Source organism: Tenrec ecaudatus, chromosome 15 (genome assembly GCF_050624435.1).
Source record: "Tenrec ecaudatus isolate mTenEca1 chromosome 15, mTenEca1.hap1, whole genome shotgun sequence".
Lineage (NCBI taxonomy): Eukaryota > Metazoa > Chordata > Mammalia > Afrosoricida > Tenrecidae > Tenrec > Tenrec ecaudatus.
In genome coordinates, this window is record NC_134544.1 from 107,476,263 (window position 1) to 107,493,465 (window position 17,203).

Below are 17,203 nucleotides of genomic sequence, written 5' to 3' on the forward strand. Positions count from 1 at the left end.
TTGAAAGTATCTTTTTGGTGGTAGTGGGGTTTTGGTGGTTGGTGGGGGGTGAGCTCACAACTCAACTCATAACAGGGAATGAATGAGGGGACAAAGATAGAGGTGGGGTTAGAGAGGGAAGGGGGGGATGAGCCAAAGTTGTGCTTTGTTCTTTGAGTGATCAATATTGCTTATTTATGTAAGAGGAGGAGTAGCTGCGGGCACCCCCTTCGGAGAAAATGGAAATCTCTGGTTTCATCTTAAAGTTATAATCCTGGTCTCCAAACAGGGACAAAACTATGCAGCTATTTGATTTTTAGATCATTTGTAGAATGAAGGGGACCACCCAAGGCCTGGGCGAGTGTGTTAGACAAGGTTCTCTAGAGAAACAAAACCAGGACACTTATGATTTTATATATAGATATAGATAGACAGCTACAACATAAGAAATAAACAATTAATCCACAGAGTAATATAAATGGCTCAGTTCAACTCACTTAATTTTCAACTCACTTAATTCAACTCACAGGTCTGCTGGGTGTAAGTCAAGGAACCAGACAGCTCAGTGTTCTGTAGATCAATATAGGCAATCTGACCACAGACAGCAAACAGCAGGGCAGATCACCAACAGTCAGTCAGACGACAGGTCCGACAGTCCCCAGCTCAAGTGATGTATACACCAGCAGTGTGGTGAAGCAGGTCTCGTAGGAACCTTAAACTGTAGCAACATAGTCCACGGGTTGGGTGTCCCACGGGTAGTATAGCTCGCAAGTTGAGGCAGAGAACTAGCTAAGGCAGTCGCACACTAGTCTAATCAGAGAGCAAGAGACAGAGAGATGAGACTTGCCAAGTCATTTATCTCTTTGCCCTTCAATTAAACTACAACCTTATTAACCCCATGTGTTTATTGGACAAGTTGGCACAATAATCCTTCCGGTTAGTGTATCAATGAGTGCATTTGGAGCTTGTTTGCTAAAGAGTATCAATTCATTCCTGTATGCACAGAAAAACCCACTTCTCAGTTTATTTTTTGAAAATACTTTCCACCCAAAGATATCAATTCATTCTGTAACTTTACATCCACTTTAGGTTGCTACTAACAATTAACTGCTACAGAGTTGATTCCGCTGACTCACTGTAACCTTGTGAATGTTAGAGTATAATTGTCCTAGTATTTGCTACACACCGTTCCTGTGCATCCAGTTTTCCTACTTACAATGCATTATCCAGTCTGCTCAAAATAAAACTAACTTTTTACCAAGCTTCTTCTGCCTTTGAGAATGGATTTTTATTTCAATATATTTCAATATGTTTTATTGACATTTATTTCACATATCATACAACTCAATAGTTCAATCACTTCACGAAGAGGTGTACAGTCATCACTGAAATCAGTTTTAGAACATTTTCTTCATTCTTGTGTTTATCGTTATTAGTTCCTCATTCCCCCCCCCACACACACACACACCTCCCTTGTCATACCCCCAAAGAACAATTCTTGCTTCCAAAAAAGATGAAGTCCAAACTTCTTTGTGTGGGTACGAAGGTCTACATGATCTGACTCTGCAGGCTCCCCTCTCGCTAGTTCAGTTTTGTGCTTCCACTCCAACCACAGGGGCCTTGCATGCTGTTAAGGAATCATGGCACACGGGCATCATTCTTGCATGGTTTACTCTATGATTCGCCATTTGTAAGGACTGTTCTTTGTTCCTAGTATAGATGATATTAGCTTCTTTCTCTGGATTCTAACAATATTTATCATGCTGTACTGCTGTCTTGGATTTGCCTGTCTGTCTTTCCCTTCATATTATGAATGTTTCAAATTCTGGATATGGACACACTCAAATCATCTTTTCTATGAGACATAAATCATGACAAAAATGCATGTGAATTGATTATAGTTACTTAAATGTGAATGAATTCCATGAGTGTATGTCATAAGATGCTAGTTATTCCCCAAATATTCATTTTCTTGGCTTCCCTTTAGAAATTAAGCTTCATAAATTAGTGGGCCACATGACTACATACTGTCTACTTTGATTTTTTTCCCATTGGTGTTGGTTTGAATGTGAATAAGATGCCAAGGATCAAATCATTCATCTTTGTCTTAAGGTACAAGCCAATTATAAGAGTAGCAGATCAATAAGATCCTGAACTGTGTGTACTTGGATTGATATGTGAGAGGAAAATAAATTTCTGTCTTGCTTAAAACACTAGTAATTTGACCTTTGTTGTAGGAGCCAAAACTTAATTTTAGTTAATATGAAAAGGTAAAGATGTTTGAGGTTAACTGGTCCCTTCAGAACCCAATTCTTCTGGTTATACCAATGTGAAAAGATTGGCCATTTTAAGTTACAAATTGTGGTAGTTACACGATGTCATGTCAACTTGATAAATTAAGTGAAGGGGTGGAGTTCAGCCTGTCAATCAGGTCACAGACCTGAGTGTGCCCCTGGTGAGTGTGACCTTCTCATGTGGATTCTGGGAACTTCATTTCTTCCTCCCTGGAAGCTGGATACACTTACTCTCTGCTTCGCCTTCCTGTTGACAAGCCATCTGGCAGCCTGAACCTTGGAGATGTTTCCACTGCCACTGGATCCACAAAACTTTCCACCCACAAGCCTGTGATCTTCTTGCATTCAGCATCATTACAGGTCGTCTGTGAGTCTGAAGAGGAATTCATGGGATAATATAGGACTTATGGGCTAATATCGAATTTATGGACTTGATCTGGACTGGGCTGAGATATTTTATTGATGCATAATTACTTTCTGATATAAAATTCTCTCTTATACATATGAGTTTCAATGAATTTATTTCTCTAGTCAACCTTGACTTACACACAATATATCTCTGAATTAATACTTTCCAATAAATTTTCTTCATTTTCTTTCCCTTAAGCTATGCAGGCACTGTACCAAAAAGAAAGAGTAAAGATTCAACCATTACAGGGGGTCGCATATGATCAAGAACCAACAGTATTAAATTAAAGATCCACCTTGCACTGAAGGAATAAGGAAAAATAAGACCCAAGGACTTGACCTAATACCAAGAGAAATGTTTCAACAAGCTGATAAAGGACTGGAAGCACTCTCTCATCTATACCAAGAAATTTGGATGACAGCTACCTGGCCAACTGATTAGAAAAGATGCATATTTCTGTTCATCTCTAAGAAAAAAATTATTGAACAGTATAATGAATATCATGTGCAAATAAAATCGTGTCGAAGATCATTCAAAAGCATTTGTAGCAGTACATCAACAAGGAGCTTCCAGAAATTCCAGCTGGATTCAGAAGAGGACATGGAATCAGGGATAGCATTGCCTACATCATATGGTTCTTGGCTGAAAGTAAGGAATACCAGAAATATTTTTACTTGTGTTGTATTGACTTTGCAAAGGTATTTGACTGTGTGGATTTTAGCACACTGTGTGGATCAAGATCATGAGCACATCGTCTTGCTGATGGGGAATTGATGCACGGATCAAAGGCGATTGTTCAAACAGCAAAACGTGACTATGGCATGTTTTAAAATCAGGAAAGGTGAACATTAGGGCCTGGTTTAAAATCAGGGAAGATGAACATCAGGGTTGCATCCTTTCACCATATTTATTCAATCTGTATGCCGAGCAAATAATCTGAGAACGTGGACTATATGAGGGAGAGCGAAGCATCAGGATAGAGGAAAGTTCATTATCAACCTACACTATGGAATGACCAACCCTGCTTTCTAAGGACTTCAACCATTTGCTGGTGAAATAAAAACCTTTATTCAGAACGAATTCATTTCAATGTTAAAAAAAGAAAGAGAGAAAGAAAAAGTTTGTACAACTCTGTTAGTCTGGGTAGACTAAAGAAACAAATTCATAGACGCTCCTATGTGTATAGGAAAGAGCTTTTTATAAAGTAATTGTAAATTAAGAAACATCCCAGCCCAGTCCAGGTCAAGTCCATTAGTCCAATGTCCAATACTAGTCCATACATTCCAGATCAAGTCTCTAAGTCAAATATTACCCCATATGTTGATACTAGACTCATGCAGCCATACAGTGATGCTGAATGCAGGAAGATCACAGCCCAGTGGGTAGAAAGTCTTGTGGGTCCAGTGGTGGTAGAAGAAGCTCAGCGCTGGCATGGGTCTCCATGTGGCTTCTCCACCTTCAAGGTTCTGGCTGCCATCAGCCTGTCTCCATGTGGCTTGTCAACAAGAATGTCTTGCAAGGAGTGTGCATCTGTCCTGCCTCCAGTGAACTATTTATCTCCTTAGCACCTCCAAATAAGGTCATCAAGTCACGGTCTGATTGACAGGCTAAACTCCACCTGTTCACTCTTAAGTCTCAAATTGACAACAGATAATGTAACTACCACAACAACTTTTTCAGTGGTTAACAACATGATAAATGGGGAAAACATTGAAGTTGCCAAGGATTCATTTTACTTGGATCCACAGTTAATGCTCACTAAAGCATTAGTCAAGAACTTAAATAACGTTTTGCAAATTTTGTACCCAAGGTCCATTTAAAGTTGTGGAGAGGAAGAAGGTCACTTAGAGAATGAAGGTCTGCCACAACCCAAATCATGGGGTTTTCTATTAGTTGGACAATGAATAAGAAAGATGGAAAATGAATTGATGTATTTGAGTTATGGAGATGAAGAATACGGAAAGTACCAGGAGCTTCTAGAAGAACAAACAAATTGTCATGCAAGAAGTAGAGCCAGAATTCTCAATGGAAGTGAGGCGTATGAGACTTTGTCTCACATACTTTGGGCATGTTATCAAGAGAGACTAGACCCTCGAAAGGACATCATGCTTGGTAAAGCAGAAGGGCAGCAAAAAAAGAAGATCCTTCATGAGATGTTTTGACACCTTGGCTGAAATCATGGGCTAAACATAACTATACTTGAGGATGATGCAGGACCAGGCAGTTTTTTGTTCTGTTGCACATGCACACAGGGTCGAGATGAGTCACAAGTGACTCAAGGGCTCCTCACAATAAGAAGTTGTTACTCACAAAGAATAGGCTAGAAAGAAAGAAAGAATGTAAAGAGAGTAGTAAGATTTAGAAAGACAGTTTCTTCTCTAATGGTAAATTTTCACATCTGGCATTTGGACCAGCAAGACAATCAGTAGTATGTTAGAAAATCCCATTATAAGACTTCATGCCATTTCAATGAAATAATGGGTAAGGCACAAGGTAAAAATTGATAATAGATGACTAGATGATAGAGTATTTCTCTCTCAAATCTACTTTTAAATGATTAGTCAAATAATAAATGACTAGAATAGAGCCACTTGTTAATTGTGCAATTGTAGGTAAATGAATTCATTTATCTGCGGTCCAGCACCCACTAGGAGTGAGTTAATACTCCCTATGCACTACAATGTTATAAGAGTTGGAAAAAAGTGTATATTCTCATTAAAATGGCATGGCAGTTATTGTTATTCTTTTTATAGTTTTTAATCAACTTAAATTTTGTGTCAATGGTTATATAGAAATCTAATTGTGTTTCTCACCAAATGGATACCAGATTTTCTATATATTATTGTTTAAATAGTTCTTTAGTATACAAGATCATCTCTGTCAGGTATCAAGTTTCTATTTAACCATGTATCTGTTTCTGTGCTCTCCCCCCACCTCTGATGCTCCCTGTGGTGGTTATGTAATCTGTTGTCAATTTGAGACTTAAGAGTGAAGGGGTGGAGGTTAGCTCGTCAATCAGGTTTCAGCTTGATGACCTCATCTGGAGGTGCTAAGGAGATAAATAGCTCATTGTTGCAGGACACTCACTCCTTGTGAGACATTACTGACAATGAACCTGATAGAGCTAGATGCAGCCAGAGCTCCAGGTAGCCAGAGCTTAGAGCTGGGGGAGCCACTTGGAGACCCCTGCCAGCGCTGAGATGCTTCCACTGCCACTGGATCCACAAAACTTTTCACCCACTGGCCTGTGATCTTCCTGCATTCCGTGTCATTGCATGTGTTGTGTGATTCTGAAGAAGAATTTATAGAATGGTATCAGACATAGAGGCTAATATCAGACTTATTGACTTGATCTGATCTGGATTGGGCCTGGGATGTTTTCTCAATATTCAATTGTTCTTGTATATAAAATTCTCTCTTACACACATATAATTATCTATGAATTTGTTTCTCTAGTGAACCCAGACTAACACACACTTCTTTCCTTTTTTTTTTTTTAACTATCCCTTAACCTTTGTGGTTGTTGTTGTTAGGTGCTATCAAATGTATAACACAGGGAAACGTTGTCTGATCTTGTGTCATCCTATGAATGACAGGTATGTCTAAGCCCATTATTGCAGTCACTGTGACAACCCATCCTGAGGTTCTTTTCTTTTTTTTAATGTTCATGACTTTTATTAACCAGTACAGTCACTTGTCTTCTGGTCTGTTGAAGCAGTAGGTCAGACAGCACTTGCCGCAGTAATGTCTGTCAAAATGGCTGGCCATGAAAACCCCAGGACCACACTCGTCTGAAGGGCTCTCACGCTGAAGGCGGCTGATTTTGCCATTTTCATCCACCTTATAGTATTTTAAGACAGCCAGCTTAACCTTCTTTCTCTTGTGCGTGTTCTTCTTGGGAGTGGTGTAAGACTTCTTCCTTTTCTTAGCACCACCACGAAGTCTCAGCACAAGGTGAAGAGTGGACTCCTTCTGAATGTTGTAGCCAGACAAGGTGCGTCCATCTTCCAGCTGCTTGCCAGCAAAGATCAGCCATTGCTGATCGGGAGGAATTCCCTCCTTGTCCTGGATCTTGGCCTTCACATTCTCTATCGTATCCGAGGGTTTGTCTCGAGAGTGATGGTCTTCCCTGTAAGGGTCTTCAGGAAGATCTGCATCCTGGCGGCGGCCCCCCTCTAGATGGCGGATCAGAAAAGCCATTCTGAGGTTCTTACTCAGTTTGCTTGCTGTCTACTTTATCTAGCATGAAGTCCTTTTCCAGAATTGTTGCTTCTGAAAACGTGGTCGAAATAAACAAGACAAAGTCTTATCACCTCCTTTCTAAGGAGACTTCTGGTTGCATTTCTTCCAAGACATACTTTTCATTCTTCTGTCTGCTTATGGTATAATCAATAGTCTTTCCCAACATAATAATGCAGGTTCATCAATTCTTCAGTCTTAGTTATTATCCAGATTCCACACACACATGAAGTGATAGAAAAGTCTACGATTGTGCCAAACACATCTTTGTCCTCAAAGGACATCTGTGCTCTTAGAGATGGTCTCTTAAAGAGGTCTTGTCAAACAGATTTTCCAATGCAACACATTGTTTGATTTTTTTGGACTGCTGCTTCCATGGGCATATATCTTCTATACAATCACAAAACAAAAAATCACACTGCCATTGAGTCAATGCTGACTCATAGAGACTCCTTGTGGGTTTCCGAGACTGCAACTGTGTGTGGGAGTAGAAATCCCAGTCTTTCTCCCACGAAACAGCTGGTGGTGATTTCAAACTGGCCATAGAGTCACCACTTTCTATAATGTTATTACATTTGGTAGAGTAGCCCTTCCATATAATTTTTCCTCACAATTGTTTGGGTTATTTCTCTTCTCCATCTAAATTTCAGAATAAAGATCCATAAAATTTTGATCAGAATCACCTTAATTGTATAGATGCTGTGTTAGTCTGGGTTAACTAAAGAAAAAAATTCATAGATATTCATATGTGTAAAAGAAAGTGATTTATATACAAGAGAAATGGAATCTTGAGAAAACATCCCAGCCAAGTCTAGATCAAGTCCATAAGTCTGATATTAGCCCATATGTCCAATACCAATCTATAAAGTTCTCTTCAGACTCACAAAACTCATGTAATGATGCCAAATGCAGGAAGATCGCAGGCCAGTGGGTTGGAAGTCATATTGACCCAGTGGCGTTGTAAGCATCTCAGCTCTGGCAGAGGTCTCCACGTGGTTTCTCGAGCTTCTGAGCTGTATCAGGGTAGGTCCGTGTAGCTTCTCCTCAGGGATGTCTCACAGGGAGTGAGCCTTGTCAGTAGAGAGTCTCCAGACACTCCACAGTGTCTTCTGCCCCCAAGGAGGAAATACAGGAGTTCCCAGAATCCTCAGGAGGCCATGCCCACACAGAAGCCTCATTGGCTATGCCCCTATTGACAGACTAGACCTCACCCCTTAACTCTTAACCTCTCAAGTCCCAAATTGAGACCAGATTATATAACTACCACAGTTGCTTTGGAAGAAGATTGAAAATTTTAAAGTACCAGAAGATGGGTCAATTCTCAGACACCTACCTATCTATAATTCTAGTTCTTTCTATCTATCCATATGTTTGGACATAGTGTTCTTACTGCCAGAGCTAAGGAGGCATTGTCCTCTTGCAAGGATAGGTGGCTCCTGGATTGAGACCGGGGTGATGAGAGTGGTGCTGGACAGAGAGTAATGGGAGGATGACAGGGTTATAGGCAGAGGGAGACCAACCAGGTTGTGTTGGTAGGGAATGGTCTGCTTTAACAGGTGAGTTATAGATGCCAGAGAGAGAGGTGGAAGAGAGGCCTGGATGGCACTTTAGCTCCAAAATGCAGCACTGAATGCATAGGCCCAAACCCATGCCAGGTGCAGAGCCAGCTAAGTTCTGTGGCACGCACTTAGTGAATATAAATTTCCCATGAAGTAAAAGGAATCAAGATTCGTATAAGAAAGGAAGAGAGACAGAGACATATGAAGACCAATTGTTTTTAAGTAGATGTGGACTCATGGAAATCCTAGGTGTGTCCAAAGAGATCAATACTGCCTAGAGTTTTCAATGGAGTAGATTGTCAGAGCCAATTGACAGACCTTTCTTCTGCCATGCCTGTGAGTAGACTTGAACCAACTTTTCAACTAGCAACCAAGCATGTTGCACCAAGAAGGGACTCAATAGCAAATTTGTTATTGTTGTTTGTTGCTATCTAGTTGGCTCTTGGCCCACAGTGTCCCCATGCACAATGAAACACAATGCTTCCCAGTCCTGTACCATACCCATGATTGTTTACTGATCATAGTACTATGATCATTGCGGTTTTCAGTAATTGAACTTCAAAAGTTGATTGGAGGCCTTACTTCCTATCCCATCATAATCTGAAAACTCTGCTGAAGCCTATGCAGCTTCACAGCCACATACAGCCTCCACTGACAGATAGGAGGTACTGTGATGTCAACCAGACCACTAGCACGGAAGGCAAGAAATTGATCACAGTATCAACATTATCTCATGTTAATCAGACAATAAGGTGTGGAAACACTGCTTTCAATGGTAATCTTTTTCACTGTAATGTCATTTTACCTGTAGTTGCTAAATCCATCAGTAACCACTCTGTGGGAAGATATGTATGAGGTAAGTAGTGTATGATGTTCTTTGATAATATCCTCATAGTTTAAATTAGCTTAACCAAAAACATGTTCAGCCAGGGGCATTGATTGACTTCCAAAAGCCAAGCCTATTCATCTGCTTGAACTTGCTGGGGTACACTAGGAATGAAATAATCATGCATGGCACATTCCGTGTTCTTGTTGCCTTGTTGCCGGGTATTGTTGTGTCAATTCTGAACCAACACAGCCTTGTGGTTCTTAAACAGAAATCATGCAGTTGAGGCTCGATTAAACCTCTTTTAAAGGCCAACCAATATGATAAATAAACCAGAGTTTTCAGAATTGAGATATTTGATTGCTCAGAGGATATCAGTGTAGGTCATCCACTGGCCTCACCCTTTTATGGAGATGATGAAGCAAACCTAAAGAGGTGGATCAATTGAGTCCGGGTGATTTGAAACAATTGGAGCAGAGCAGGGGCTAGAATTTGTACCTCCTAACTTCTGGTTCAAGGAATCATGGTGGCAGAGTAGATTAAGCCAATGGACTGCTTACTGCAAAGTTCGTGGTTGGAATCCACCAGCTTCTCCAAGGAAGAAAGATAAGGATCCTTATCTTTAAGGATCCTTATCTTTGGGATAAGGATGACTTGCCGTTTGGGACACCTTATGGAACAGTTCTACTGGATAAATCGCTATGAATAGAACATATGTGGTACTTAAATCTAATGGTGGATAAAGACAATTCAACACGATAGGGGATAAAATATATTTCCAGATTCTAAAATGCTATCTTTTGGAAGGTGCACAGTTAGTTATCTATAACTGAACTACCACGAAGAAGTAATTTCAAAAAGCAGGCATTTATTCTCTTGTTTTAGGCGGCTATACTTTTGAATTTGGGGTGTCAGATCTAGGGGAAAGTATTGTCTCTCTGTGAAGTCTGAGTGAAGAACTTTGTCTCTTTTCAACATTTGTGGTTCCACAATTCCTAGGAGATCTCCATCTTGCATCAATCTTTCCTTAGGGTCTAGGAGGTTCTCAGCACAAGGACTTTTGGTCCAAAGGATGACCTTTGCTCTGAGATTCTTGTCCTTGGTGGGAGCCAATTCTCTTATCTTTGCTTATTTCTTTTTCCTTTTGTCTCATGTAACTTATAATGTAACTTTAGTCACACCCTAGGGAAATTCCCTCACCTCTGATCAGGGGTGTCTCTTAGTAAGGATGCTGTATCCCACTTTAATGCCTTTACAATTGATTAGCTGATCACATCATGGAGAATGATTATATTATCACGTAACTACAAAACCAATAAGATTAATTGCAACTCAAATAAAACAAAATCCTCACAAATGAACGAATACATAAAATCATGACTAACAGACAAGACTGAAATTGTCAAGGATTTTACCTTGCTGAGGTCCAATCAAAATTCATGGAAGCATCAGTCAATAATATAAATGCTTTATGGCATTAGGCAGATCTGCTGCACAAGACCTTTTTAAAATGTGAAAGAGCAAAGAGGTAACTTTGAGGATTAAGATGTGCCTTGCCCAACTCATGACACTTTCAATTGCCTAATATGCATGTGAACTAGGAATGTGGAAGACCAGAGAATAATTGGTGCATTTTCACTGGGGGATTGGAGAAAAATATTGCAAGTACCATGTACTATCAGAAGGACAGATAAATGTCTTAGAGGATTGACAGCTAGAGTGATCCTTAGAAGCAAGGTAGTCAAGTCTACATCTCGTGCACTTTGGGCATATTATTAGGAGACACTAGTCCTAGAACCAGTTCGGAAAATGACATCATGCTTAGTAAAGCAGATTACCAAAAAAATAGGAAGATCCTCAACAAAATATAGTGAAACAAGAGACTCAAACTTAATGATTGTGGGGATGATGCAAGACTGGGCAGTGTTTTGTTCTGTTAGACATGGGTAGCTGTGATTCAGAACTAATGTGGTAGCACCTAATAACATCAACAAACTGCTGAGAATTATAGACCAGCCAAATCGACACTTATTTTGAGAGACTCAATTCAATCCATGATATTCTGGCCCTTGACTTCATGCCATTTCCACATGCACAGTATATTTTCATCGTATCATATTATTCCCAATGTCTTTTAAGTTAAAATTGCAACCTGGGAGCAAATTCCCCTTTAATGGTTAAATCCTAAATATAGTTATCTGCTTCTAAAGTACAATGATAGGATGGGAACAAGATTGTTGTTGTTATTGCTCGGTGCCATTTAGACAGTTTTGACCCATAGTGACTCTATACATAAAAGAACGAAATACTGCCCAGTCCTGTGCCCATCCTCACAATTATTCTTTGCTTGAGCTCATGGTTGCAGCAACTGTGTCAATCCATCTACTTGGGGGCCCTCCTTCCCTTTGCTGCCCTTCCACTTTACCAAAAATGATGTCCTTCTCCAGGGACTCGTCTTTCCTGATAACCTGGCCTCTAAAGAGCACCTGGCCTTACTTCTTCTGAGACAGATTAGTTTGTCCTTTCAGCATTCCATAATACTTTCAATATTCTATGCCAGCACCACAATTCAAATGCATTGATTTTTCTTCGGTCTTTATTTTGGTGTCCAACTTTCACATGTATATGAGATGATGGAAAATTCCATAACTTGGGTCAGGCACACATTAATCCTCAAAGAAACATCCTTGCTCTTCAATACTCTAAAGAGGTCCTGCGCAGCATATTTACCTGATCAATATGCCTTTCTTGAAACAGTTTTATTGGCACTTCACCCACATATGCCATTCAATATCTTTTGATATCTTAACTACTACTCCCACAAGCATTGATTATAGATCCAAGCAAGACAGAGTCCTAGACACTTTCAACCTTTTCTCCGTTACCCATTGGTCCAGGAACAAGGTATTTATTTCCATTAAGGAGGGAGAAAATGATGGAAAAGAAGGGCTAATGGGCACCAAAGATGTAAAAAACAAAAAACCCAGCAGAACAATTTAAATTTGAATTAATCCATAAGGTCTGAAATAATACCATGTTCTCTGAGACCATTTATGCTGTGGCCCTGCCCTCCAGACTAGGTGTTGGACAGGCTTTCCAGATGCTGTCAACCCTTGGTCCTGGGCTTCAGCTCTATCTTCTAGGCCCATTGGAATGGTAACTCTGCTCTCTTAGGTTTGGATGGCCCCATTCCCCTAGTTCAACAGAGTAACAACCCTACCCCCTTGTCTGTTTGGAATCCTATTCTTCTACCCTTTGGTTCTGGCAGCCCTGCTTACTCACCTTTGGATCCTAGATCTGGCTTGATTGCTCTGGTGCTTGTGAACTGCAGCCCCTCACTCGGAAACCAAGTGATTCTTTGAAACCTAGGAAACTATGGCCCTCTCGTTTGAGATCCCAGAGGTCATAGCCCTACATTTTGAGATCAAGGCACTTGTGCCTGCTCTGCTACTTGTCTCCTCAGCTTCTGGTTCCTTGGCTTCTTGACACCTTGGCTACTCAGGATAATGGCCTGAAAAAGGATTTTGCATTTTACCTTAATCCCCTTATAACTGCCTGATTGAGTGTCATCACATTGTATGTGTGTGTGTTTGTGTGTCTGTATGTCTGGGTGTGATCAAATAATCACACAACCACCAGGCTACTGAGAATCATGATCCAGCCAAGACTGGAGATGTATTAGTCTGGGATGTCTAGAGAAACAAATCCAGGGAGTTTCATATGTGCGTAAGAGAGTTTTATATACAAGAGCAATTGCATATTGAGAAAACATTAAGCCCAGTCCAGACCAAGTCCGATATTAGCCCATATGTCCAATACCAATCTATAAATTCTTCTTCATACTTACGAAGAACACACGAAGATGCTGAATGCAGGACTATCACAGGCCTGTGGGTGGAAATTCTTGTGGATCCAGTGGCAGTGGAAGCATCTCACTGCTGGCATGGGTCTCTATGTGACTCCTTCTGCTCCAGGACTCTAGCGTAGCTCCATGTGTCTTTTCCACAGAAATGTCTTGCAGGGAGTAGCATGTGTCCTGCCACCAACCTGATTTACAGACTACGCTCCACCCCTTCACCCCCGAGTCTCAAATTGACAACAGATTATGTAACTACCATAGGGGGAAACACAATTAAAACCATGACAACCTCTAAGGAAAAAGTATTGTGGGTCACTGTATTATACTGATTTTTAATTAACTGATTGCCATACCATTTTCAAAAATATCAAAATGAGAAGAAATATGTATCTTAGAGTAAATTAAATAACTAGGTGGGTCCAAGATAGAATAACTTTATCAGAGAGTTATGAGAGAGTTATTGTGGACCACAAAAAATAAATTAGATTTGAAAGTTAAAAAATATCTTTTATTTCCAATCACACTGTAGTGAACATTTATCATAATTTTTCTCTTCGACCTATAAACCTCCATTTAACTTTTAACATTCAAGAGGAAGCCTGTATTGTGAGAGTCTCTCTCACCTTCCATTATAAAAAGCCAGGCAATTTACACTTGTCACATGTGATTCTATGACACCGGCATGGTTAATTCTTACCCCATTTTTGGAACTTTGAAAAACTGGTGACACAAAGACAGAAGAAAAGTGTAGGAGTTATTCATAATGAAGGTGACCACCAATGGAGTTGAGTTAGCAGGGTCTATGGCAGAGTGAGTGGTGTTTTATAAAGGCATTATTATTCCAGAGAAGAAGTGATGAATGTATCATTGATGGCATTCTAACTAGACCTATCTTATATCATTACCTGGTGGCGGTGCCAGACCACTGACTTACCTTGGTTCTGAGACTCCTTTCATCTTAGCTTGGGTTTTCCCAGAAGCAGAAAAGTAAATTAGAAATGAAATGATACAGAATAGAGAAACCATTTAATGAAGGTGTGTTTTCAAGCACATGTGAGTTGTGGGTAATTGAAATTGCTTTACAGTAGGAGTTCTGGGAGCCGGTGTAGAATATTGTGTCGTAGGAATTCCACCCAATGGCCGAGAGAGCTCGAGTATTTATTTCCTCACTCTTCTTCATCAGCCTGTGAAGGATGCTCCCAGAGTCGTCAATTCTATGTCCCCAACACCTGCATGGTGATACAAGGCAGCCAGAGTAGAGGCTGACCAGACCGGAGACAGCAGACACCGACAGCTATTGTCATAATGGCTGCGGAGTTTCTGAAGTCAATCAGAATTGACTTATGTGGTTCACATCAATTGATGCTATAATTTCAGATCCATTCACTATAGACCTGATTCCTCCTCTTATGAGTCAAGGCAGGTTTTCTGTCTATCCGTCGTGAATCAGGATGTGGAAAAACATTATGAAAACACTATCATATCAAATGAACCCTATCTTCTACAGGGTTCCTTTGAGGAGATTTACATTATAGCAGAATTTATCCAAATTAAAAGCAAAGCAAAACACCTCAAGTTAGTCTACTGAATATTGTGTATTGTGAAAGACATGAGAGCTAAAACAAATACAGTAACTAAAAATAGCGGGATGTAATTTCAGTTTTCATCCTTCAGAGCATCGTTCTGGCAGTAAACAGCATTGGCAGCAATCGACAGCTTGATTAAAGCAGCAGCTTCTGGTAGGCAGCAGCAAGCATTTTCTGACTCAAGGGCTCAGAAAAGCTATATGAAGGCTAGCGTGGCTGGCTAGCTCAGACCCGAGTGGTCTCTGAGGAAGGGAAATGCTCTTTTTAGTTTTTAAAATGTATATCGTTTTGTTTCACTCATGGTGACCTATAAATCCTATGGACCATCCAGAGCATCCCTTAAGAAGCATGTGTTTTATTATATGATGGATGCCTATAAGCTGTGTCATGAATTAAGTTATTTTTGACCTTCTAAATTCAATCAGAATCAGTGAACTGTACAGGCAGAAGAATGCTAGATCCAGTGAACAGCAGGAAAGAGATCTACAACCCCTCAATCAATTCCCAGACCTGCGCCAGTTTACAGACTCACAACTCCTTGAATGAGGGGAAAGCCATGTCCCTTTGAAGGAGGAGCCTGCTGCATCACTGAAGGTTTATACTGTTAGTCTTTCTTCTAGCCTCCCCCAAAGAGACATTAGCCTTTTTTAAGAGTGGCTGTTCAATGAGGGAAAGAAAATAATAAAACTTTTTAGGGATTACTGGACACTGGCTCTGAAAGAACACTAATTCCAGGAGACCCAAAATGTTTTTCAGGGCCCACCAGTCAAAGTGGGGGCATATGGAGGTTAAGTTATCCATAGTTTTAGCTCAGGTATGCCTCATAGTGGGTCCCAGTGGGTCCCTGAACCCATCCTCTGTTATTTTCCCAGTTCCAAAATGCATCATTGGAATAAACATATTATTAATTAGAAGAAGCCCCATATTGGATTCATGAAGCATGGAATAGGGTTATTAAGGTAGGAAAGGCAAGTGGACACCATTAGAACTGCCATTGCCTAGGAAAATAGTAAACCAAAAGCAGTACCTCATTCCTGGAGGGATTGAGGAGATTAGTGCCACCATCAAAGACTTGAGGGATTCAGGGGGTGGTTATTGTTACTACATCCATGTTTAACTCACTTGTTTGACCTGTAAAAATAAAACCAGATGGGTCTTGGAGAATGATAGTGGATTATCATAACCTTAACCAGGTGATGACTCCAATTGCAGCTGCCATTCAGAGGTGATTTCATTGCTTGAGCAAATTAATACTTCTCCTTGTACGTGGTAGGCAGCTATTGATCTGGCCAATGCTTTCTTCTCAATACAAGTGTTGAAGGACCACCAGAAGCAGTTGGCCTTCAGCTGACAGGGGCAACAATACACTTTCACAATGCTCCCCCAGGAGTACATCAACTCTTCCATCCTGTGCCATAATTTAGTCTGAAGGAACTTTTATCACCTGTCTCTTCCACAAAATGCCTCATTATTCCATTAGATTGATGACATTATGCTGATTAGACCCACTAAGAAGGATATATCAAAGACTCTAGACTCATTGGTACAACATCTGCGTACAAATGGTTGGGAAATCAACCTAATGAAGACTCAGGCATCATCCACCTCAGTCAAATTCCTAAGGGTCCAGTGGTGTCGATACATGCTTACTAAAGTGAAGAATAAGCTATTTCATCCCCCACCCCCAACAACTAAACAGGAAGCACAACACTAGTGGGCCTCTGTGGATTTTGGAGGTAACGTATCCCTCATTTGGGTGTTCTACTCCAATCTATTTATCAAGTGACATGAAAGGCCTCCAATTTTGAGAGGGGCCCAGAACTAGAAAAGGCTCTGCAATAGGTTCAGGCTGTCGTCCAAGCTGCTTTGCCCCTGGGACCGTATGATCCAGCTGACCCAATCGTGCTCGAGGTGTCAGTCATAGATATAAATGTAGTGTGGAATCTTTGGCAAATCCTACTGGCGAATCAAAGCGAAACCCCTGGGATTTTGGAGTAAAACCCTGCCATCCTTTGCAGAGAATTACTCACCCTTTTGAAAAACAGCTGTTGGCCTGTTGCTGGGCCTTAGTGGAGACTGAACGCCTCACCATGGGCCACCAAGTCATCAGGAGACCTGAGCTGTCTTTCATGAACTGGGTATTGTCTGAGCCCCAGAGTCATAAAGTTGGACGTGCACAGCAACACTCCATCATTAAATAGAAGTGGTATATACGATATCAGGCTAGAGCAGGACCTGAAAGTACAGCTAAGCAGCTCAAAGAAGTAGTCCAAATGCCCACAGTCTCCACTTCTGTCACAGTACTTTCCTTCTGCCAGTCTGCACTTATGGCCTCCTGGGGAGTTCCTTATAAGTTGACTGATTCCACTGGATTGGCAGCGGAGCATGCCCCGCGGTCACCCTGGTCTCCTCATGCCTTTGGATTCACAGATCTGGAAGGGTGTCACCGTAC

General features: G+C 40.7%; 1 pseudogene; it reads right to left on the minus strand.

The window, feature by feature from the left end:
- Positions 1 to 6,372: 6,372 nt before the first annotated feature.
- On the minus strand, positions 6,373 to 6,839 carry LOC142427836 (ubiquitin-ribosomal protein eS31 fusion protein-like; annotated as a pseudogene).
- Between the last annotated feature and the right edge of the window lie 10,364 nt (positions 6,840 to 17,203).